General features: G+C 45.5%; 2 long non-coding RNA genes across 2 annotated transcripts in view; one reads left to right on the forward strand and one right to left on the reverse strand.

Annotated features, from left to right (window-relative positions):
- The first annotated feature begins 492 nt into the window (after nucleotides 1–492).
- On the forward strand, nucleotides 493–23,647 carry LOC307210444. Its single transcript, XR_013836011.1, has 4 exons — nucleotides 493–706; nucleotides 15,890–16,080; nucleotides 20,501–20,576; nucleotides 23,379–23,647. It is a non-coding gene; the product is annotated as an uncharacterized lncRNA (long non-coding RNA).
- Nucleotides 11,316–24,810, reverse strand: part of LOC307210432 — a 121,848-nt gene continuing 108,353 nt past the window's right edge. The window contains exon 4 of the long non-coding RNA XR_013835994.1: nucleotides 11,316–11,494. This is a non-coding gene — a long non-coding RNA (uncharacterized lncRNA). The remainder of the gene's footprint in view (nucleotides 11,495–24,810) is intronic.

Genomic DNA, 24,810 nt, shown 5'->3' on the forward strand with positions numbered 1-24,810 from the left:
CCCGCCAACCCCGGGCGGTGGGGGGGGGGACTCGATTGCTCCTCAGGAGGTCGGGCCGCCGGGCCTTGCCTTGCGCCCTCGAGCGTCCCAGCGGCCCCCGGTGCCTCTCGGCGGCGTGAGGGCTTCGGCTGCCTCGCCTGCCGCCGGATTCCCCTTCGCCAAAGGAACCGTTCGCTCTCCTCTGGCTGGGGCGCCCCCTCCCGGCAGACTCGCTCGCCAAAGGAAGGTGAAGGCGCGCAAAGGCGCTCCGCGGCGGCGAGCCCCCTTCCTTAGTCCGGCGCCCTCGGCTAGATGCTGGGCCTCAGAGCCACGAGCCTCCAGCGAGAATGCCCCGGGGGTGGCGGGAGAAGCTTGCTACTTTGCGCACGCGGCGGCGGCGGCGGCGACGGGCCAGCCAGTTCCACTCCGAGCTGGGGAAGGCAGGAACGGAAAAGCGGAGCGGGTTCCAGAAGGGACGGATACACCTGGGAGGCCGAGGGGAGGTGCACACGCACGCATCGCACAGGGAGGAAAATCTGGAGCGGAACCGAGGAGGGGGGATTCAGAGGAGAAGGAAAGATCTTGAGGAGATCCAGCCGGCAATGGCGCGGCGGGGAGGGGAGGAAGCCCGGAGAACAGGGCAAAGAGATGGGGGAGCGGAGGGAAGGTCCGCTGCAGGGATGAGGAGGGATAAGCCCAGCCAGGCCAAAAACGCGGCACTGGAGAGGTATGGAAGCGGGAAGGGAGCGGGGGAGGGAGGAGAGGGGAAAGTGGGCTTCCACCTCGCGCCACCCGCGAAGGGACCGTGGCTCAGGTCAGGTGTGAAGCGGGAGAGCCAGAGTGGGCTGGCACCATGACACTGGACTTTCAGGATTTAAAAGGGGGGGCGGGGAAAAGAGAGAAACGGACTTTCTCTTTAGGACTGGAGCCAACTTCTAGCAGATCATAAGAACTGGGTTTACCCTGGCTAGACTTAGAGGACACTCAGGAAAATGTGCTTGGCGGAGAAGGTGGCAGGTTCAAAATATGGTCTGGGCTTGTTCCTTTACCTGGCTGAAACACCCAAGTAGGTAACAAGAGAATGAAAGGCCTGTTCCCGATTCACAAGCTGTGGGACTTTGAGTGAGAGGCAGGGACAAAGGAAAACCCTCTCCAAATTGCTTTGTGCTGCAGTATTGCATGGCAGCTAGTGGAGGGTTGGTGCATATTGTGCCTGCTTGTCAGCAGAACAGGAGCGCTGGCAGACCAAAGGAAGAATTCCATGTTCCACACTTCTCACCATGAACCCAAAGGTGTTTGGCCTAAAGCTAGACTCACAGCTTCTTAATTCCTGCACAAAGGTATCACCACCGCAGAAACTTGTGGCTTAGCTTGCCATTTTTAAATACATTATAGTTTTGGTGGTTGCTTGCATGTTTCGCAAGTCCATCCCTGATAGTCCCTCTATATCAGGGGAAGGGAATTTGTGGTCCCTCTAGATCTTGTTGGATTTCATTTCCTGTCATTCCGGACCGTTGTCCATGCTGACTGGAGTTTATGGAAACTCGCATTAAACAATGCTTGTGGGGGCACTGGCTCCCCAAACCTTAAATCCTCTGGACAGAAATGGGAAGGTGCTATGTATCTCATAGCATGCAGAGTCCCAGAGTTCAATCCCTGGCATATTCAGTGCCATTTTGTATACATTGTTGATACCAAGTGACAAAACAAGATGCTCCCAGGAGCTCTCTGAGAAAGGTGAAGTTATTAACCTCTGAGTGTGAAGTGAGTATCTTACCTGCCCTTTTATAAATTGCCTCTCTCAAGATAAAGCACAGATTTGAGAAACACGTAACTAGTAATTTTTGTGGGGAAATATGCTGCAGTCCAACTGACAGGCAGGAGCTATTGTATCTGCCATAAAAAAGTAAAGGTACCCCCAGCAGCAATTGCGTAGCTATCCCAGTTCTGCCTCCAGGGCTACTTAAACTGGCAATGCTGAGGAGTGAGTCTGCATCTGAGGCACATGCTCCACCACTGGGCATGTCTTACTTGCCATTTACTCAGGAAAATGCCTCGAGTCATTTTGGCTGGAGCAAATGGCGTGGTGGTGGGAGCAGCAACAACATTAGAAGAGGTGTGACTCACCAGATGTTGTTGGACTAGAATTCCCATTATCCCTGACCACTGCCCGTGCTGTCTGGGGTTGATAGGAGTTGAGAGTCCAACGCCATCTAGAGGGCCACAGGCTCCCCATCCCTGTATTAGAAAACAAAGCCACCACACTATGCCTATTTATGTGGAAAGAAGTCCCATTGTGTATGTTCCCAGGTATATCTCCGCAGGGTTGCAGAATTAGAAGCAAGGAAGTGAAAAGGGCGAGGTAGTTTCCGAGGGCTAAGCGTCATCTCACATAAATGAGTTGTAAGAAATATTATTATTTGTAACTAGAAGATGACAAAATAGGGAGAATTTTAAAATCAACACCACTATCCATCTCCCTGTCTTGGATAGTGCGACTTATTATCTCTCTTTTTTCCCCTCCACCAATATTGTTTCGAGGCATTTTACTTGTGTTTCTAATCAGGGCTTATCTGCTTTAGAAGTCTCAGCAAACCTCTACAAAGAAGTGGCATATGGAAGCTGAATCTGGTTTTCTGAGGCAGCTCTTTGTGTTTGTAAAACCCATTTAACCCTGCCCACATGCAGCACACACACACACACACACACACACACACACACACACACAGGCACAAAATCCTTTTTTAAATGTTCCATCCAAGAGCACAACTAAATGAAAGATCAGACAGCCCATCTCTCTTACATGCTTTCCAAAACTAAAATGTCTGAAAACATTTATTATCTCCACTTTAAGACTACAGTCCCATGCACATTTACTTGGGAGTATGTCTAATTGAACTCACTATGATTTGCTTCTGAGTAAACATGTACAGGACTGGGGCTGCCTGTAATTCCCTTGCCAACCTAAATGATTCCGGTTTTTTTATCATCATCGTTGTTCATTCCCGCCAAGTGAAAACCAGACCATTTTTTCCCTCCTGCTTGCTGGAGGCAAAGTCCTTTTCTCTCTATGGTCCAGTGCTTACAAATCCGGTCCAGGTTTTCCACTAAACCAATCCCTTTTTGTGTCATTTGGATTCACCTTTTCAAGCTTTTCTCTGCTGCCACAAGGGTTAGAAATTCATTTTGTTTAAAAAATGAATCCGAGATGCTCACATAATACACTTTGTCCTCCAAAGATCTGGGCTAAGTCATGGTTATGTAGTCTTGGGGAATCAATTCTTCTATGCTAGTATTTCCCAGAATAAATACCAGGTTTGCTAAAGGAAGATGCAACACATCTGTAGTATAATCTGGAGAAGGAAAGGAGAATGCACAACAGCTGTATGTGCCATTACCTGGAAGCCCTAGCAAATCCAGCCCTGCTACTGCTTTGGCCAAGGAGGGAGCTATTGTGACATGTGCCACTGGTTTCAACTTACCCTTTTCTTCCCAAGATGTAGTTGGTGGCTGTTTCCAGGGGAAATTCACCAGTGGAATCCAGATGTTACTTCTGTAGTCTTGTAAGGTTTCTGCTGAGGGAACACTGTTGCAGCGTCTTCTATAGTGGGAAGAAGGGACAGGAGCTTTATTGACAATCTACCCTGATCCTCAAAGGCTTTCCTATTTTGCAGATCGACAGGCAGAGTGCATTGATGAGTAAGGCCAATGTGAGTAAATATGCCACAGCCTTTGAAGGGAATAAGTTATTGGCAGTACATGTTGGCTGTGTGGTATCACTTTGCAGGCTATTGCAGTGGCTCAGCCAAGCAGATCACTCCTTAGAGATGACTGGTCCATTCAGAGGGGAGAAGGAGTGTTTTGTCAACCCTGGATTGCAAAACATAAGGCCTCTCTAACCCTTGTCACACACCCATTCTCGGAATAATTCCTCCTTCCTCTCTGTCTCTTTCCCACCCCCTCAACATGCCTCTCTCCAGCTTCCAGAATTCTCTTTGGCTTTTGGGACAGTCTCTTCACACGCATCCCTCAATCTAGGGCAGGAGTGGAGAAACATTTTGAGACCACAGGTCACATTCCCTTATGGGAGTTGCATGTTTATGGTGGGTGGAACCAGAGGTCTTCAAGGTCTTCTGCTGGTGCAATGGGGATTTTTGTCCCTTCCTCTCATGCCTCTCTCCAATTGGCTGGTGTGTGTGTGTGTTGGGGGGGGAACCCAGAAGAGCATGTGAGGTGGGGGGGAGAGGGAAGATCATTTTGTCTGGCAAGCTGAAATGCTTGTGCTGACTAGACAGTCTCCTGAGTACTATGTTGAATTCCTCCCAGAGGCAAAAGTGGGCAGAACAATAGATGGGGCTCTTGCCTTTGTAGAGTAGGCTAAATTCTGGGCCTGCAAAAGTCAGAGGTCTCTACATCTGGGCAAACAAGAGGCAAATGGTTCAAAAGCACATCCCAGTTAGACCAAAAGCACTCAAGGGGGGCTTAGAGGAGGATGAGCTAGAGAGGCCTGGGGGACTATTTGGCCCCTAAGCCTGAGGTTCCCCACCCGTCCTAGGGGCGGGCTGCCTCTACAGATGCATAATGCATGATCTCCACCTTTCATTTGTCACAGCTGTTACCACTCAAGTTACTCAAAGAATGTTGTTACAATAGAACATGTTGGATGGAGTTCAATGTTGTGTTCCTTCAGTCTTTCCATCTGCACAAACATCTCTGCTTGCCAGATGGAATGATCCTATCTCTCTGCTCCCCCCGTATGCTGTTCTGGGGGTTTCCCAAGTGGAAGTCCTTGTGCAAGGCATCCGCTGATGGGGCTCATTAGGAGAATCTTGCCCAATGTTTTTAAGAATGATGCCGAAGGACTGGGTGAGTTTGTGTCCTCCTTGGTTTTTAAACAAATATTTGGATTTCTCAACACTTCTACATTCATTTCTCAAACTTAGTATCCTTCTGTTGATTGGTTTCTGCCCTTGCCTGCTGAACTTGAGCTTCTACCAAAGGGCCAAGCTGCTCTTCTGCCAAGTCCATGTTGTTGAACAACCCTCTAAACAAATCTTCCAGCAATGTAAAGCAGATGGATTAAATGAACATTTTGATCATTTATTTAAGGCATTTATATAACACTTAATCATTAGTATTTCTAAGCAGTGTACATAAACCATGTGGAGAATAAAGCAGCAGAAATTCATCACAAAATCAAACTAAAAGCTGAAAACAAGTAAATATGCACTTTAATTTTTTCCTTCACCAAATACCTTCAAAGCCAGGAACAGCATTCCATAGTGTTGCTTAAGTGTTGCTTAAGCTGGGTTGTTTTTGCAGATCATTATCCCTCTGTTTTCTCATGGACTTTTAAGAGGGCTCTTGGGGTGCATACATGTTCATTAACACTTTATTCATCCTTGAGGGGATGCGGGTGGCACTGGGGTCTAAACCACTGAGCCTCTTGGACCTGCTGATTGGAAGGTTGGCAGTTCAAATTCACATGACAGGGTGAGATCCCATTGCTTTGTTCCAGCTTCTGCCAACCTAGCAGTTCAAAAGCACACCAGTGCAAGCAGATAAATAGGTACCACTGTGGAGGGAAGGTAAGCGATGTTTCCTTGCGCTCTGGCTTCTGTCACGGTGTTCCATTGTACCAGAAGTGGTTTAGTCATACGGGTCACATGACCCAGAAAGCTGTCTGTGAACAAACGCTGACTCCCTTGGCCTGAAGCAAGATAAGCGCCACACCCCATAGTCACTTTTGACTGGACTTAACCATCCAGGGGTCCTTTACCTTTATACCTTTCATTAATCCTGGAATACAATACTAGTTTTCCATAAGCCACACCTTTGCTTAGCCTTTCCTTAACCTTTCCAACCAAGTATCAAACACTTGATGCCGGTTCCTCGGTGCAATTTGGATTATCAAACATGGATCAGAGTGTAAAGTTTAAAATGGTTAACTGGTGGGGCAAGTTTTAATTAGCAGAATGTGAGCTGAGAACACAGGGGGGAGTGGGAAGGGGAGCACAGACGTTATGCTATTTTGGTTCTGGTGTCTTAGCGCAACTTATAAAGAAAAAATAAGAGTCTCTTGGCTAACAAATTTATTATGGTATGATTTATTAAGGTAATAAAACAGCCTGGATTGCAACCAGAGCATAGGTGGTGGAAATCTTGTTCTGAGACTGACCGAACACTGGTTAGAGCTTGTAATTGCATCATCATGTGACAGTGAGGATAGCAAAGAAGACATACTTTGTTGCATCCTTGAGGGTGATCTGGAGGTGGTTGTCCCTGGAAGACACACTACTGGACCCCTGAAGGCGCACTATGACACATATTTGTGTAAGAGTTTGAAGGTACAATGGCTCACCTTTGGAGCAATCTTGACACCATGGCTTTGGCAGTGCCTAGCAAGGCATGCAATATCACATCTTTCCTTGTTATGTAGGATTGGTTTATGTGACCTGATATCATCAGAAGATGCTTGCAGTAAATGTGCTCTATTATTTGCTCTCCTGATAACTGTCCCTCCTGGCTAATTGAATGTAGCCAGCAGGGTATGGTCAGTTTACCCTGGAGGGAGGTGATCCAGCTATGTGAATCTATCAGTCTGATCTACTGACTGGTGATATATTTTGTCTTTGTTCTATGACTGTTGATCTGATACTGTTCACTGCCATGACAATTTATTTTCTTAATCTTGAGGGTGCATAGAATGATTTTATTTTTTTGCAAATAAAAATACATAAATAAATGTAAGCTTGTTCCATGATCTGCATGTTAGCCTCCTGGTTGTTTTTTGCTGCAGCGAACTCACATGGCTACCCCTCTGGAAATGTAAAGGGTGGGGGACATAAATGATGACCTTTCCTTCTCGCAATCTTTGTTTATTCAATTGTTACCTCTCTCATGCTTCTGTCAATATCTCAAAAACATCTGTATTGAGGTTTTTTGGTAATATGCACATTTATTTAAATTCGATCAATTAATTAACTGATCGGGTAAAGGTCTGATTATTGTAATGAACTAACAGTTCTCTAACAGGCTGACAGCCCTAATTATAAGTCTTAAAACACTGGAAAGTATTGATGTGGCACAGTGACTGCCTTAGAAATGTGGAGACTGAAAGGGTGCTGGTAAGAGATCCAGGGGTGGCTACTACACAGCAACAGTCTGGAAATTTGGGGAGAGAACATTCAGGTAGGAAATGAGCAAATGCACCACGTGAGATATGGTCTTATGAGACTAGAGCAATTCTTGCGTAAGGGTGAAGGGCCAAACAGAAAGGGGGTCTCAGAGAAAAGGCGTGAATCTAATAGCCAAGATTGTCTTATGAACCTATGGAAGACCTGATGAGCACTATTTTCACATTCTTAATCTGAATGTTCATTATGTGTGAACATTGCCTCCATTCTTATTTCCTTGGTGTTAACACCAGGGGCTGGATTCAATTAAGTCCCCGTGCAAGCAGAATGAGTTCCACAAGTGCAAGGGAACTCCTCCTCCCACCCATGCCCCCCGCCCCACCAATCTGCTCTGGAAGGTGGGTGGAAATCCAAGCAGAGGAAAGAGGAATGGTAATTTCTGTTTCACTCATGGAAGCTGTTCCATGCCTGCAATGATGCAATGATTTAGCTGGCTACAACATCAGATTTTCGTAGTTGCTGAACCAAATATAAAAGTGTCATAATTTCATAATCCCCACCTTGAAAAAAGGGAACTTGTGGACAGGAGGAGGAGGAAGATGGTGAATCTCTACTTTCTCATCTGAGGCCAAAGGAGTTGGGCAAAGCACAGGGCCCCCGAAATATAGCCGGGGGGACCCGCCATGTGTGACTTCAGTAACAGAATCAACTAGGACAGAAAGCAAAGATCTGCTACTGTAATTAACTTAGATTAACCACCTGAAGAAATATATTACAGTGTATCACAGCCTTGCTCTTTGCCATTGCTGAGACCTGGCCAGTATAATTGTGACTTCAAAAGCTTGATTGTTGGCTACCAGGGGTGCCAACTTGAATAAAATATTGGGGGAACTCAGGTAAGCCCCACCCGCGTAATCAATCACAAGATATAGCGTGCATGCACTATCTGAATTGCCATGCCCATTAACGGGGGAGGGGGAGCCCCAAATAATAATATAAAAAGTTTTAAAACATTCTAAGAAGAGCTAAAAACCTGATCTCAACCAGTGACCTCAAGGTTGCCAGGAACAGTGTCTTTCAGCCATCAAATGCCTGAATAAACAGTAATGTTTTTAAATTCCTCCTGAAAGTTAATAATGAGGGATACATGCACACCCCACTAGGGAGAACATTCTACAAATGGGGAACTGCCACTGAAAAGTGAGTTATAGCCAACCAGGGCAGCCTCCAATGGCAGTGCCACCAACAAGGCCTCACCCGCTGATCACAGGGTTCGAGATGATTCATACTGGGGAAAACACTCCTACCAGTCTTGAGTGCCCATGAAGTGGATGGAGGCAGAGGAGAGGGCCAAAACTACAGGCAAAAGTGATTGTATTCCCAGTTGGGGTTTCTCTTGCATTGTGGTGCAGAAAGCTGTACAGGGTATAAGTTACGTAGCAGGAACTGTCGGATATAGATGGAGCTGTTTATGTTGGGTGGGTGACTGCCTCCCTATGAGCATGTAGAATCCCTCCAGGACTGGAAAAGCAATTCCTCTTTGGATGGAGTCCCAGGGGGTGTGCTGAAATGATGGAGTATTGAGTTTTTAATTGAGTATTCAGTTAACCAGTTAATCGGTGGTGGTGGCAACAACAGCAACTTGAACCAATTTCCGGAGAGGCAGGCATATTGGTCTGTTGCAAAAAAATAAAATTAAAAAGCATTCTGGTGACACCTAAAAGACTAACAATTTTATTATGGCACAAGCTTTAATGGACGAGAGTCCACTTCATCAGATGCATCTGATGTACTGGACTCTAGTCCACTAAATTGCATGTCATCATAAAACTGTTATTTGTTCAGGGCGGATTTCAGCATGGCGCTATGGCAATCGTTCTGTCAGTGCAAACATTTTAGCTTGCCAGAAGGTTCAATCCTCCTCCCCGCTGTGTGTGGTTCTGGGGGTTCTCCCAACCCCACTCCAGAGCCAATTTGGGGGGCATGGGCAGGGCGGGACAGAGGAGAGCAAGCCTTGTTGTGTGAGTGGAAGTCCTTGTGCAAGCTTGTACTAGTGGGAGTTGTTAGTAGAATCCCACCTGAAGCAGACCCTCCAAGTGTCCCTATTTTCCAAGGACGTACCTGATTTAGAAGGATGTGGGTGGCGCTGTGGTCTAAACCACAGAGCCTAGGGCTTGCTGATTGGAAGGTCGGCGCCTCAAATCCCCATAATGGGGTGAGCTCCCGTTGCTTGGTTCCTGCTCCTGCCAACCTAGCAGTTCGAAAGCATGTCAAAATGCAAGTAGATAAATAGGTACCGTTCCGGTGGGAAGGTAAATGGCATTTCCGTGCGCTGCTCTGGTTCGCCATAAGTGGCTTAGTCATGCTGCCCACATGACCCGGAAGCTGTCTGCAGACAAACACCGGCTCCCTTGGCCAGTAAAGCGAGATGAGCGCCACAACCCCAGAGTCGTTTGCGACTAGGCTTAACAGTCAGGGGTCCCTTTACCTTTACCTTACCTGATTTAGAGAAGCCATCAGAATTTCTGATTTGATCCCAGAATGTCCCACTTTTCCTTAGGATGCCTCTATTTTCATTGGAGAAATATTGGAGGGTATGGTGTTATCCAAACCCCGAGCCATCTGAAGGCAATCCTATAAAGAGAAGGGTTTTATTAAAAAATGTTTAATGTTTTATTATGTTTTTATATATGTTGGAAGCTGCCAAGATTGGCTGGGGCAGCTCAGTAAGTTGTGTGAGGTATAAATAGTAAAATTATCATTATGGAATGGGACGTCACCATTTTCATAGAAAAAATGTTGGAGGGTATGCTGAAGGTGCCACAAAATACTATTTGTTGAGTTTGAACCAATTGACAGTGGTCATGGGAGCAGTAACTCAGCTCTATGGAGGGACTTTGCACACACCCCTCTTAAGAGTTGAGGGTGTCTTATCTGTTTTGAATCGGCACTATGAATATGGCTGGAGACCTGCATTTATGAGAATATTATGCCAATGCCCTGCATTCTGTCTATTGCTGTTTGACTTGTACTGCTGTTCTGCTAGTTTATAAGTCTGTCTGTAGCAGCTTATATAGAGGATAGATTTGCTTGAAAGAGGTCAGGTGCATAAAAGCTAAAGTAAAAGCATTCAGCCCAAAACTACGTTCTCTAACGCACTGTTCCAAGAGTGGTTTTCAGTAAGGCTGATCACATATTTACGTATTGCCGGTGACTGATGGACTTATCACACAATTATACATTAACAAGGTCCTTTAACAAGGAAATAAGTTTGGCATAACCAACTGATCAGGACCTTTATGTCCATATGGGTCCAGGGAACAGATATTTCTTTCTAGAAGAATGATCAGGTACTATAACTCCAATTCCAGTTTTGCTTTAGTATGTGGTATTTAACAGCTTGTACTGAGATGCTGTAATCCTATGTGCACTTACTTTGAAATAATTTGCACTGAAATTAACAATGTTTGCTTCAAAGTAATCATGGATAGGATCAAGATGACTAGCCCTCTGTGCACCATTAATTTATGGCACATAAGCCACTTTACCTCCCCCCTTCTTTCTAAATAAAGCTTAATTTTGTTTAACGTGGTTTTTTCCTATCCTACAGAAACACTGATACCCACAAAAGCGGTTGGGAACTACAGTATGTTAGTTCTGAGCATAAATGGGGGTTTAACAGTATAGTTGGGATTCCACAAGAGCTGAACATGAGAGTCTGCATAACTCTTCATCACATTTACTCTTGACTGTCGTTGGAACCCCAGGATGCCTTTTCCATCTGGTTTTTAATGGTTAAGAATGGACAAAATGGTTATTTGGTGTGAAAAGGCACCATGGAGAAGTCCTGTGAATTTGCATGTGACGCACAAAGAGCAGACTCTGGTACCTTAACCTAGGCTTCCTCCTCCTCCTCCTCCTCCTCCTGTGGTCATCTTCTGTTGCAAACCTGCGCTGGAATGCACAAGCCTCTCCCTGAATCTCACCCAAGCACTTCATCAATGATAACAAACCCTCTAAAAATCGATGATAAAATGGGCACACTGACCCTCCACCTGCCTCAGCAAAAATGTAGGCTTTGCAACATTCCTTATTAGAATGCAAACTGAGCAATTCACTTGTTCCCGCTCCCTCCCCAACACATGCATAAAAATGCTTATTTCTTAAAAAATAATAATCCATTAATAGGCTTACAATGACAGAGTGACCCAGATACCTCTTCACCCTCCAATTCAGGATACAGCACACTTTTTGAGTCCACAGGGATGATCATCAATAAGCAGGGCTACTCTGCTGCAGCCAGGGCACGTGCACGAGTCACTGCTTTATGCCAGATGCTCCTCCTGGCAGTGACCTCGTCCCTGGCCCCACTTCACCATCTCTAAAAGAAAAGGTGCGTGAGCAGAAAAGCAGTCCTATATGGAGCACACTAAATTGCACACCAATCAGCAGTCCCCAGTATCTAGAAGGAGGCTGCCATTTTGCCACATAGCAGCTGACAGGTTTGTGAGTTACCAGACACACTTTACTATATGTGTGTGTGCACATGCTTCCTTCTGTGTTTTGGGAGAGGGGTTATTTTTAGAATGAGAACACAGAATGTATAGTTTACAACTCTGCATGTATAAATTCTCTCTCTCTCTCTCACCCTCTCCTTCCTTGGAACAGAGAAGTGACAAAGTGAGAGCAACACATTGGACAGAACTGGCCAAAGTGGAAGCTCAAGTCCAAAGCATGGATTGAATAAGGCCCTTTGTAGTTTCCAGAGAAATGTGGGGGGGTGTGTGACTTGGAACAGAAGGACATGCCTCCTTTCCCCCTTACCTCTGTTAATGTCTGAGAATCCCTTGAGTTGAAGCTGGCTAGGCAGGGTGCGGGAAGGAGAGATGTCCCCTGTCCCTTAAGTGCTGAGAAGCCAGGGGTTAAAAGTTAGGAATTTTAGGGAGTTATGAGGTTGGCTTTGATCTTTTGTGCTACCCAGACCTCAGTATTCCTTCCTGCCTTGTCCTCATTCCTGTCTTCCTCCGGAGTGGCCAATCAGGATTGACCTTTGTTTCACCCCCCCCACACACACACCAACATCCTGAAGCAAATTAGCCACTGTATTAATTTCACAGGCAAAGATCTTCAAATGCCTAATCAAGCCAGGTGCTTTGAAGTGCTGCAGTTGAGGGTTAGCTGGTGAGGCTCCATGAAGTTCATGCCATTCAGGGGACTGGACAGAAATGAACCTGTTCAGGTGTTTAAAGAATCTCTTAGTGGACCACAAGCTTAGCGTGAGTCAACAGTGTGATGCAGCAGCAAAAAACCCACTAATGCTATTCTAGACTGCATCAAAAGAATTATAGTGTCCAGATCAAGGGAAGTACTGAGCCTACGGCTTGCTGATCAGAAGGTCGCGGTTCGAATCCCCGCAACGGGGTGAGCTCCCGTTGCTCGGTCCCTGCTCCTGCCAACCTAGCAGTTTGAAAGCACGTCAAAGTGCAAGTGGATAAATAGGAAGAAGGGTTGCTGAATAATGGTTTAAAATTAAGGATGCAAAAAGGGAAAGGTATGGGGAAGTCCGGGAAAAGAGGGTTATGGAAATAAGGTTAAGAAAATATGATTTGTTGTGTTTGTTTTTATGTTGTTTTTGTTTATGTTAAAAAATTTGGAAATTAATAAAAATTTTATTTTTTATTTTTTTAAAAAAAGATAAATAGGAACTGCTCTGGCAGGAAGGTAAGCGGCGTTTCCGTGCGCTGCTCTGGTTTTGCCAGAAGTGGCTTAGTCATGCTGGCCACATGACCTGGAAAACCTGTCTGTGGACAAACGTCGTCTCCCTCGACCTGTAAAGCGAGAGGAGAGCCGCATCCCCAGAGTCATTCGTGACTGGACTTAGCTGTCAGGGGTCTGCCTTAGTCAGACCACACTTGGAATACTGTGTCCAGCTCTGGGCACCACAATTTAAGAAGGATGCTAACAAGCTGGAACATGTACAGAGGAGGGCAACCAAGATTATCAAGGGTCCAGAAACGAAGTCTTATGAGGAGCGCTTGAAGGAGCTGGGTATGTTTAGCCTGGAAAAGAGGAGACCGAGAGGAGATATGATAGCCATCTTCAAATATCTTAAGGATGGATGAGGGAGCATGCTTGTTTTCTCCTGCTCTGGAAGGTAGGACTTGAACCTATGGCTTCAAGCTACAAGAAATGAGATTCTGACTAAACATTTGGAAAAACTTTCTGACAGTAAGAGGTGGTGGACTCTCCTTCCTTGGAGGTTTTTAAGCAGAGATTGGGTGGCCGTCTGCCATGGATGCTTTAGCTGAGATTCCTGCGTTGCAGGGGGTTGAACAAGAGGACCTTGGGGGTCACATCCATCTCTTAAGATTCTATGGTTCTATGTGAGGGGGCACACAAACCACATATAGGAGGTGCCTGAGCCTGGGAGCTCTGCCCCTAGCATCCCTGTGTAGACGACGACTCCTACTACCACTACTACTAGTATTATACTACTAAAAGGATGCAGAGTTGTTAGTGAACACAAGGCTCACATATGCGATGCATGTATTAGAGTCTTCTAATAGCTACCACTGTAGCTCATGACAATGTGGAACAGAACTGGGTAACCTGAAGGTTGGGGAAATAAAGCACATAAATCTGGCTATGATAAAAAGGCCAGGAAAATTGAGTCTGGTCTCCAATAAACCCTTGCATAATGCTACTAAGGACAAATTGATAGTGGCACCTGGCAAGATAACTGAGCCAGTGGAATAATCCAGGTCATACGTTGTGCAGACAGAGAATGGACAGTTAGCTCATACCTGTCAGCACATTCTCTTTCTGCGGAAGCGTGTGGCATCTGTTATTTCCCCCATTACTTTAATTTGAATCACATATTCAATTTAATCGTCTTTTTTTTGGTGTGTGTTCTGATTTGTTTAAAGTGCTTCGAGATGTTCTTTCCCCCCCATTTTCTAAACAAGCTAGCCCTATGTTCATATTGTTCACGGAGAACACGCCTACCATAGAAATGCAACTTCCATGTTTAAGGACAGTACAATACTCTGTATTTTTCCACTCTGTTACATCCAAGCAGGCTCACCGCATGGCCTACCAGTTTCTCCTTTACTGCTGTGAATTGCTGGGGGAGTAAAAGCCTTGTGTGCTGTTGCTGCTGCTGAGCTCAGTAAGAACAAACAGAGACAGGGAACAAAGGGAAGAAAAATAGTGATAACTTGAAATTTGGGGTAGACAGACCCCAGTAGGGTGGAGAAACAGAGAAGTGGAGGTGACAGAGAAAGTGCAAAATGGGAGGACAGACCAAAAGAGAGAAAAGGGAAAGGTAAGAGATATGGGGGTGCAACGTTATGATGGTGATGCAGGGAGAGGAGAGTGCTATGGGGTGCAGATGAAAAGAAGGGTTCAGAAGAACCTATGCCTGGGATAACAGAAGGAATAGAGAGACCTCTAACAGCACAAAGAGAGAAAATAATACTTGGGTGTGTGCAGAGGAGAAAAAAGAGGGCAACAGAGACCTGGTGCCAAAAAGAACAGGGCAAAAATAAATACAGTGGTACCTCGGGTTACATACGCTTCAGGTTACATACGCTTCAGGTTACAGACTCCGTTAACCCAGAAATAGTGCTTCAGGTTAAGAACTTTGCTTCAGGATGAGAACAGAAATTTTGCTCTGGCGGCGCGGCAGCAGCAGGAGGCCCCATTAGCTAAAGTGGTGCTTCAGGTTAAGAACAGTTTCAGGTTAAGTACGGAACTCCGGAACAGATTAAGTACTTAACCCAAGGTACCACTGTAATATGCTATGAGGTACAGAAAGAAATGGGCTTGGCAGTGGTGGTGGGGAGACAGAGAATAGGTTAAAAAGAAAACATTAAAAATGTAGCAAAAATAATTCCCGGCAATTACTGTGGTGATGTGGGCCCCTTGCGTTAATCAGGAAATGTCAATGTCTCCCTCGGAGTGATCTGGATTGTATGCACCTGTTGTAGGCAGATGCAGCAGGCAGGAGTCAGCAGCTCCTCCCCTTCCTTTTCAGGGCTGGAAACTCCTTTGCCACCCTCTTGATAAAGGGAACGAAAGGAGGAGTCCTGCCCAGAAGAGGGAGAGGAAAGGCTGACTGGCAGGCACCCCACTGCAAGTAGAGCCCCACATCCCCTGGCTTCATGGGGGATTGTGAGCACTCCCAGAGTGAACCACATGCCCGAACGTTGTCTCTCCTGATCTTCCAGAATGTGCTCACAGCAACAGGAAGCTTGTCTTTGCTTTACCAGACCAAAAAATAAAAAAAATCTGATCGGCAAATTGCGAAAGAAGGCTCATTGATTTCAACAGGAAAATGAAGCACGTGCTCAGCATCAGTCTCCCTTTGAAGATGTGAAAGTGCTTGACTTTGGTTGGATTGCATCCTCACTCTGTTTCTTGACCCTTCTTTTGTATCGGTGTGCAGTGCAAGATGAAACTGTTTTGTTTTTCTTTAAAGAACATATTGCAGCTATTTTTTCACTTCTTAGGTACAGTGTAAGCTTGTGCTTATTTTAAATCTTCTGTTGCCTTTTGTTCATTGCATACAGTTAACATCCTTAATTCTTATGAAAAATGCACCAGTTATTGAGATCAAGGTGTTTGTGGTTGATTCTCTGTTTTAAACTCACCTGTAAAATCTGTCCTTTTCAAAAGATGTTTCCTTATTTAAGGAAGATGTTCAGTTTAGGCAAAAACCTCTGAACTAAAACAAACACATCGCATGTAACTAAAACTGTTTCTCATCCTACCAGTTTCTAGACCTACTCTACAGAGGATGGTCCTCAATTCTGAAGAACTGTCAGGTGAAGGCCCTCTCCTGTCCAAATCTGGTTTAAAGCTAGAGGGAGAGGACCAGGAAGGGACTTGATGCTGCCCAAGGACAGCAAAGACCTGAACAGCAGACTGAACAGCCACACACAGGCCATGGCCTTCCCCCACGATGGTGAGATTTATTGTTTTTCTACTTAAACTGTAAGAATTATTTATAAATTTGACGGCATGTAATGCCTTAAGAGAGAACATAATGAAAATAATTTATAGGTGGTACTTAACACCAGTCAAGCTTGCAAAAATTTATCATTTGCACGATAATAAATCTTGGAAATGTAAAGAGATTGAGGGCACATTCTTTCACCTTTGGTGGACATGCCCAAAGATTAAGACCTTCTGGGAGATGATATACAATGAAATGAAAAAGGTATTTAAATATACCTTCCAGAAGAAACCAGAGGCCTTTCTCTTGGGCATGGTCGGCCAATTGGTGCGAAGAGAGGATAGAACTTTTTTTATGTACGCTACAACAGCAGCAAGAGTACTTATTGCAAAGTATTGGAAATCACAAGATCTACCCACCCGGGAAGAATGGCAGACGAAGGTGATGGAATATATGGAACTGGCTGAGATGACTGGCAGAATCTGGGACCAAGGAGAAGAGTCGGTGGAAGAAGATTGGAAAAAATTTAAAGTTTATCTTCAAAAATATTATAAAATTAAGGATTGTTAGAAAGATGTTAGAAAAAGGAAATTATGTGGTTTTGGCAGAAATGATATAAAGGATTAAGTAAAAATGAATTGATGAAAGAGAGAACGTAAAATTACAGTATATTAAAACAAATTATTAAGATAAAAATAAGGTTGGAAGGATTTGCTGAAATAATAACTTGAACTAGAATACAAAAATGGGAGGTGTGAGGAGGTCAAGGAAATAAGTAAAGGAAGAAAACTATGTAAAGGTTTAACTTGTTCTTTTTCTTTTTTAAATGATTGTATTTTTTTCTGTCTTTTTTATTTTTCTTTTTTCTTTTTTCTTCTTTTTGTAACTTTCAAAATTTTGAATAAATATTTTTTTTTTAAAAAAAGAATTATTTATAAATTTGAATCAATGCCTATAAATGACCAAATGTAAATTTGATGCAAACCTTTGTCCTTCTTTGCCCTCTTTTTTGGCATGGCATACACAGCCCTACACATCAGCATTTGAGCTTGGCCACATGGCTACTGATGTCTCTGTTGGTTTTAAGGAAATAATTGGTTTTCTATAGGCTTCTTTGAAACTCCTCAGAAAGGTGGCAGCCCCACCTTGTGAGAAAGACAGCCTTCGCTTCCACTGATGGCAAAGCTCCCCTTTCTAAAAGGGATGGCTAACACAGGCATCGCTGGTGTCAACTTTGAATCCCTCCCCACTCTACAATAATCATGTTATTTTCAAGATTTGAAGGGAGGGCTCCTATTTAATTTTGGAAAGGGTGATATCCTGTATGCAAGTTCATCTTGCTCTCTAAAAGTAGCAAACATCAACCACCCCAGCCCCTGTGCTCCACTCTGAAGAAGCTTTTTTCCTTATTCTTTCTTTCTTTCTTTCTTTCTTTCTTTCTTTCTTTCTTTCTTGGATGTGCACTTTATGACCTACTTTTATTTTAGGATGGAGGCAAACAGGCTCCCCCCTCAGCAAGCTCTCCTGCATGCCCCAAGGGCCTTGTCTCCCTCCATGTTGTCAGAACCCACATAGGAAGCTGCTTTACACCATGTCAGGCTATTTGCCCATCTAGTCCAGTATGGCAGCAGTTCTCCAGAGTCTCAAGCACAAATCTTTCAAATTATCATTTGTATTTAGCTAAAGATAACCAAGGCAGACAAATAAGCGTCTGAGTTGCTGGATTCTTAGGACTTTTTTGGGCAGGGTGGGGTGTTGCATGTAAGGTACACAGCATTTGTTTTGTGGCTGTAAGGCATCGCCTGGAGATTAATTTCCTTTGTGGTTTCATGACAACTGACTTCCACGTCTGGTTTTCCCCACTGCTGTAACATTAAAGTGCTCACTAAAGTGTTTTTGTTGTAAGTGAGCATTTCCACAGCATGAATTAAACAATTAAAACCAAGTCCTCTGAGGGCAGGATGGATCCAGCAATAATATATCAATTTTTAAGAAAAAGATGTGCTTGGAATGAACTGGTTTGGTTTAGCAAAATTCACTGAATTAGCTCAAAATCTCTGAACTACACCTGAAAATAGTCCCCATAATTGTCCAGTGCGCAGAGCATGAATTAAGTTCACTGAATTATTTCTAGTTCATCATCAAGTTCATTCTCTTGCATGTGTTTTTGACTTTGGGGGGCCTTTAAGCTTAAAGATAGGAATTGGTAGGGGAAATAAACCAAACAATTCACATTCCACTGTGTGTGCGTGCCTTGATGCTTCCTTAGTCTTAACTATAGACTTTAAATATAGTTTATACTTCAGCACAGTAGCTTGTAACATTCTGAAGTCTGGGTGCAGGGAGAGATGCGAAGAATCATTTGAAACAATTTGAATCGAACTGCGAACTGAATGTGAACTGAACCAGTTTATTTTATAAAGGAACAAAAGTGAATTGGAATTAGTTCCTTTTGGGACATGTCAACCTGGAACTAGAACGAGTTCCTTTTTAAAATGAACTTCCCCAGTTCTGCAATGGCTACACGAGGCTTGAGACCAAGCAAAAAGGGTAGGGGAGAAAGAGAACACTTCCCTTCTCATCTGTCCCACATGCCGTGATGGGAGTGGTTGTGCACCTTTATAGATCAGTAATGTGAGAAACCACATGGCGAATAATGGACTATGATTCACTTTAAGAGACATATTAGGGAAACACATTTGCCCTTAGTAGCTTATCATGTATTTTTCTCTCCAGTACTCTCAAATATACTGTTGTGAGCTCAGCTGGCTTGATCACTGTGAATGAGTGGTCAAGTCCTTGATAAAGGAATGTTAATGTTCTTTAATGATTGTGGATGGTCTCCTGAATAAGCAATTCCATTTCACAGGTGGGGTATGAGATGAGCTTTCTCTGCACCTCTCCACAGGCAGTGGTGCAGCTTCCCACTGTTTCTCTGGATCTGCTGCCTATTTTTAGGCGTTTGCTTGCTTCCAGTAGGTGCTGCTAATATTATTTGTAGATAAAACAAATATTACAAAGACATCAGAAATTGCCTTTATTCTCTCATCCAAATCTGTCGTGCTGTCCCTGAAACCTCTTTCTGCCTTATGCTGAATCCGACCAGGGTTTCAAGCAGGAGTCTTCCCTAGCCCTACCTAGAGATGGTGAGGATCAAACCTGAGACCTTCAGCATTAAAAGCATACCATTTATGATTCAGCTAATATCTGCAGTGGATTTGAATTGATTTTATATGTGTGCTGTTGTTATTTCCCAGCTATTTATATGGAAAGGCTTTTTTATTTTAAAGGTTGTTTTAACTGTTTTTATATATGTAACTGTTTTATATATATATACACCGATTATATTGTAAATCGCTTCAGGATGCATCATGGGAAGTGACTCAAAAATGAAATAAATAAATAATAGCTTTGACCTTTCCTAAGCGAGGAGATTGTAATAATACAATCACATCCCTGGTCTATTTCCCCACCCCCACCCCACCCGCCGCAATATACAGTTTAGAATATTTGTGGAGTGAAAGTTCCGCTCTCAGGAGGAAAAGGAGGGGGTGATATGTCATGGTTGCTTAATGTTAAGTTTCACTGGTTTCTCCCTCACGCCCACCTCCCCTGCATAGATTGAAACAGATCAGTAAAGATTAATTAGTAAAGATTTGCTTCCACCTCCTTAACTGAAATCGCAACTCACTATTAGGATATGAGAACTCACTTTATGGCTTTGCGTTTGTGTTGCACCTACAAGGTGATGATGTGGAGGTATGCAACATGACATGGGATGCTTCAGGACGGGGGTGGGGATGGGGAGGGCTTAAGTTGCAAATGAGACATTGAGATATTGCAAATGCTTTGTTGGCAGCAGACTTTTTTCACTGACTGAATTTCCTCTGGAGAGGGTAAATCCAGATTAGAGTGGGGGTGGCGGGGGTGGAATACAGGCTGGTGTCTTGATGTCAATGACGTCATGTGTACACTGCAAAAACTATCAGGCATGAGGAGTACTGCTCCCACAATAAACACCTACCCAGAAGCACCCTAGGAAACCTGCAATATGACTGGGAGGCACATGTTTCCTTGTGCACAGGTGTGCAGATGCATGTAGTACAGTACCTGTAAATGTTGCATTGCTTAAAGATGCAGGATGGTGGGTAGGTGACATTCCACGGAGGTGCGATGTATGTTAGATGACATTACCCAGTTTCAGAAGAATGACCCTCTCCCTTGCTATTCTCCACCAGGTATATCTATGAACATTTCCCCCTTCCAACAGACTTTTATTTCATGACAGTGTTCTTTATTTTTATTTTGTTTAAAAACTGCTGATCTGTCTCCTTTTTGGTAATTGTTTTATATTGTTTAACACAACTGTAATGTCATGTATGCGGCAAAGTGCCCTGAGTTATGTTTTTTTGTTTTTGTTTTACACCAGGAGGATGAGATACAAATGTTTGAATAAAACGATATGGAAAAAATTGCAAGGCTTTGCAGAAGTGTATCTAGTTCAGGTATTGCCTTTTGCTTATGACTTTAATGAATTAATATCGCACACAGATGTACTGTTTGCAGAGAGCCAGAAATGCAGCCTTGCAGACCCTGCAGATTCGGGGAGGGGAGGCAAATCCACGAGAAGCAGCCTCTATTTCTTTTTAATTAAACTCTTCAATCAACCCCCCCTTTCCCTTTTCCCTACTCCCAAGGCTCTTCCATTAGTGTTTCCCTCCCTGCCTTACTAATGGCCTTGCAGGCCCTTCCCTGTTATAACTCTCCCTGCCGCCCCACCTCTGGGTTTTGCCACTCTCCCCTCCTACAACTATATTTCCCAGCCCACGCTGCTCAGAGCATGATTTACGAGAAGGCAACGCCAATTCCAGTCTGGCAGGAGAGTCGGGTACCACATTGGCTGAGAGAATGGCGCCGGTGCCAGGCCAGGGGGGAGCCCAGAGGGTGCAGCTTCCCAGAAAGAAGGTCGAGTGCGGAGGGCAGGGGACTGGTTGGCCAAACGCAGCAGCAGCAGTAGCAGTAGCAGCAGCAGCAGCAGCCACAAGCTCTGCAGCAGCAGAGAAAACTGAGCAGTGGCATCAGGTCCAGCATTCCTTCCATCCCGCCCATCTGTCTGAGACAGGAGCAGAAGGGGAATCCTGCATGCATGCAAGCAAGCAAGCAAACAAACAAAAAACACGACAACAAGGCGGCAGGCAAGTTCCCTTCTGCCCCAAGTGCTTGCTTCTCTCCTGAAAGGCACTCTTAACATATAGGTGGTGCCTTGCACCGTTGAGCTGCTAGGACAGAGACACAGATTTCACAAGCTGCCCCCGTTTCTTCAGCTCCGTTCTTAATTGCTCATTCACTCCCATGGAGACACATTTATCTTAAAGCATCAGTGGAGGCAAAAGATGCAGAGGGTGACAAACAGAGACTCCTCCTCTCTTGGCAAGCATAAAGGAGACATTGCAGAGCTGAGATTCGCGTCAGGGCTCCCTCCCTGGTGCTCTCATGTAGGATGATGCTCCCTCCAGCTCAGAGAACCGAGGCCCCTGGGAATGCGCTGCACGTCTGCACAAACACAGCCCACTGCAGGGCAGGAAACTGTCCATCCTTGAGACAAGGTTCTGCCACCTGTGGGCATGAGGAGGAGCTAGTGTGCCTTTCTCGGCTGAGAGCCCTTCATATTCTCTTGTTTCTCTCCTGCCTCTGGAGCTGCCCCGCTGACTCACAACGCATCCATCAATTGTTTGCCACCAGAGGAAGCACAAAGGTAGGGCACAGCCAGTAGACACAGGTTCAAATCTCACCCACTCAGCCATGAAGCTCACAAGCCTCTCCGATTAGCCTTCCTCACAGGTTTGTTGTGAATACAGAATTGGGTGGGAGCGTGGGAGGACCATGTGCATCCACCCTAGACTCCTTGGAGGAAAAGTGAAATAAAAATGTAATGCTCTATAAAGCATGGAGGGTGGGGAGGCATAACTCAGTGGCATACAACTGGCTTTAAACATAGAGGGTCCCAGGTTTCATCCACATCTCCAGTTAAGGTGGGGAGATCTAAGACTTGGGGGGCTGAATGTGGTTCCCCAGGCCTCTCTAACTGACCCAGAACTCTCCCCCTTTCCCAGGACACTCCCCTTCTCCCCAGGCTGCACCCCCCTCACTGCCCTGCTTCGCACACTCCTTGGGTATTTTTGCCTGGCTGGAATGTGTCCCTGAATTCCAATCATGTCTCTTGCTTGCCTAGATGAAGGATAGAGGTGTGTAGAAACTAGCTTGCTATATGACGGTCATTCCTCCACACACTTTTGCCCCTGGCCCTGCCCACCCCTGGCATGTGGCCTCTGGAAGGTTGCTCAGAAGGGAATGCAGCTGCCCTCAGGCTGAGAAAGGTCCCTCATCCCTGAGTTAAAGGGAGCAGAGCAGGAAAAAAGCCCTGCCTGAGGCAGCTGCCAGTAAGCAGGCAGGGAGAAGCAATGGCCTGGCTCACCGTAGCCTGTTTCCTGCCTGTGTTTGAATACTAAGCCGACTAGAGATCAGGCATCTCTGAAAGCTGAAACCCATCCTGAATAGGGTTTGTTGGGATTCATGGTGGAGACTGCAAGCATGCTTAGGTCCCTCTCAGCCCAGTGGAAAGCCTGACTGGGAGCAATGAACCAGCACACCTGATCCCCAGGATTACAGAGGTCTGGACTGGATCCAAGACTCCCTCTGGAGACTCCTGCATCTTTTAAGACAGCCACTACTGTCTCCTTCACATGCAGGGCTTCAGCTGCATCGCTCCTCCTCCTGGATATGGACGTCTTGCACGCCTTCCCTTTTCCCTGCTGGCGCAGGTGATGAGTGCTACCTTCTGCAGAAAACTGCCTTCTCTCTCTCTCTCTCTCTCTCTCTCTCTCTCTCTCTCTCTCTTCGAAGGGCTCCCTGAACCAGGGCTATCCCTGATGGCTGAAGCCCAGGATGTCTCTCCAGGGATGCAATCCTGCTTTTTGCATTAATAATTTACACCGTGTTGTTCAGCTAATAATGGCCTTTCCTTGTGATTAGCTCACTTAATGGGCTAAAATTGGCAAGAGAACAATGGGGCTTTAATCTTCCTGGGGAGCGTGGCGGGTGGGGGAGGTGAGAGGAGAAGAAATACATTTCCTAGATCTTCTGCACTTGTGGAATATCTCGCTGCCCCTGTCTCTGGCAAGAGGAGAGGGGCAAATGGGCTTGTAGGTCCAAAGACCCCTCCTCTAAGCACATCATCCTCAGCCTGAGTGTGTCCCAAGTCCTCTGGCTGTAGGAAAATGCCCTGCAATATATTTCTCTGATTACAGGTCTGAAGCATCAAAAGCTCCTGGATGCCCTGGCCAGGTTGTGGCATGCATTGCCCATACCTGCCTCCCATCCTTCTCAATCACTTCTCAATCAGCGTTTTGATACCGCCCTCTGTTTTCCAGAAGTGCAATATAAGAACAGTCTGCTTTCATCCTCGGTGATCCATTAGTAGCGGATGCCCCATGCACATCACGGACCAGCAGTTAGGAAGAAGAGAAGAAGAAGAAGAGTTTGGATTTGATATCCTGCTTTATTACTACCCTAAGGAGTCTCAAAGTGGCTAACCTTCTCCTTTCCGTTCCTCCCCCACAACAAACATTCTGTGAGGTGAGTGAGGCTGAGAGACTTCATAGAATTGTGACTAGCCCAAGGTCACCCAGCAGCTGCATGTGGAGGAGCAGGGAAGCGAACCCGGTTCACCAGATTACGAGACTACCGCTCTTAAACACTACACCACACTGGCTCCCAGAAGCAGCATGAAGGAGGAGACAAACAGAAATGGTGGCCTCCTTTCCCAAAGACCTCCTCTGGCATATTAATCCCACTGGCAGGTGCAGGTGGCATTGGCTACTGGAACGGGGGCAGCATTGGTTTGCCAAAGGTATCTGGTGTGGCGACAGCCTTAAGAACCATAGGAGGAGGCAGTTGTTTCTTAGGGGGCCGATGCCACCTGGGGAAACTCGTTTCGGAGAGGCGGTGGCCACAATCATTTTGAAAGGGCAAGGCCTGCACTCCCTGGTAAACACAAACGCCGCCTGAAGTCCCGAGTGGCTTTGCATTGGCTTTATCCGTCAGTGTGTGCTTGAATTCCTGATCTCCACTTCCCGGTCTCTCTGTTCCTCTGACCTGCCTGTCTCTAGCTTCATTGCTACTCCCTGCTTTCTGCTCCGCTTGACAGACTCCTTGGCTGTGACCTTGGCTTTGCTTGACTCTGACTTTGGCTCCCCCTCTTGCATTGGTTTCTGTGTTTGAACTGTCTTCCTGGCTCCTGACCCCGTTTCTCTGCACAGTTCTCAAAGAGGCTCACAGCTGACACACAATGGCACCAGCCCTGAATAGGAGTCCCAGGTCCCACTTTGATTAGACTAGCTCGGCTCAGTTTTCTTTCCTGAGGTGGGGGCAGAAACAAGGAGGCACCAGGTGCCTGCCCACCCCAGAAGCTCCCTTCTCCTATGCCAGCGATGAGCAGACTTCAGCCGTTGATTTTGTACTACGCCCAAACAATGCTACAGTAGTGTAGCAGGCAAGGAGCAGATAGAATCATAGAATCATAGAATTTAAAGTTGGAAGGGACCCCGAGGTTCATCTAGTCTAACCCCCTGCAATGCAGGAATATGCAGCTGTCCCATATGGCATTCAAACCCGCAACCTTGGTGTTATCAGCACCATGCTCTAACAAACTGAGCTGTAGAATTAAAAAATGGGGTGCCT

Source organism: Podarcis cretensis (genome assembly GCF_951804945.1).
Source record: "Podarcis cretensis genome assembly, chromosome: 2".
NCBI classification, from domain to species: Eukaryota; Metazoa; Chordata; class Lepidosauria; order Squamata; family Lacertidae; genus Podarcis; species Podarcis cretensis.